This window comes from Penaeus monodon, chromosome 19 (genome assembly GCF_015228065.2).
Source record: "Penaeus monodon isolate SGIC_2016 chromosome 19, NSTDA_Pmon_1, whole genome shotgun sequence".
Classification (NCBI taxonomy): Eukaryota; Metazoa; Arthropoda; class Malacostraca; order Decapoda; family Penaeidae; genus Penaeus; species Penaeus monodon.
In genome coordinates this window covers 23,636,217-23,637,053 of record NC_051404.1, presented here as the reverse complement: position 1 = coordinate 23,637,053, position 837 = coordinate 23,636,217, and the positions used below count along the sequence as shown (strand labels likewise).

General features: G+C 35.7%; 1 protein-coding gene across 1 annotated transcript in view; it reads left to right on the top strand.

Moving 5' to 3' along the window:
* Positions 1-101: 101 nt before the first annotated feature.
* Positions 102-837, top strand: part of LOC119585139 (nucleoprotein TPR-like) — a gene marked incomplete at its 3' end in the record, with an annotated part of 21,357 nt that continues 20,621 nt past the window's right edge. The window contains 1 exon segment of the mRNA XM_037933768.1: positions 102-246.

Here is an 837-nt window from a genome sequence, read left to right as displayed (position 1 = left end):
ATTCTTTGCTCTATGCTGATTGCTGACATTTTATTTTTATTTTTGGAGAAGTGTTCTATCATGTTGAAAGAAAGATTTGTAATTTTATTATTATTTTTCAGATGAGCAAGAAGCAAATGTATGAAAAATCGTGTCATGTCAGCTGAGAAGGAACGTGATCATTTATCCCGTGAGGTGGAAATGGTCAATAAGAAGTTGCAGATTCAGTTAAGGCAGCTTGAGAACCTTCAGAAACAGGCAGCTGGGGTATGTCTTGTATATATATTGACACATAAATTTTTCTCATCTGTCTTTTAATCTTACACCCTATAAAAAGTTCTTATTATAAACTTGTGGAGTCAGTGCTTTTGGAAATTATTAATAACTTGGTATCAATGGATTCTTTACCTGCCATATTGAACCACAAGCAAGGGGCTGTGTGCAGTCAGCTGTTCAAGGAAAAAATTAGAGGGATGGAAAACATATAAGTTCCCCACTCTCCATGATTTTGGCTGCATCATATTCAGTTTTACACTGATTTCAAGTTGCATTAATGGTCTAACAAACATCTGTTTAGCACACAACTTGGAGCAGGTTTGCGGCAAGTATGCACAATTGTCTACACTTACACCCCCCTTTTCATTGGACAACAGAAACATCACCACTATTTGTTTACATTCTTTACCTTAATGACTTCATTGGATTGGGCATGTGATTACATGCTCCACTGCACATTATTTAGATCGATTCTACCATGGAAGTATCTTCCCGTCTTTTTCCTACTTGTTATATGTGAATTTTCTTTGTAAAGGGGACTTGCTTTTATCTACAAACTTCTCCATTACGTGAATATTGTAT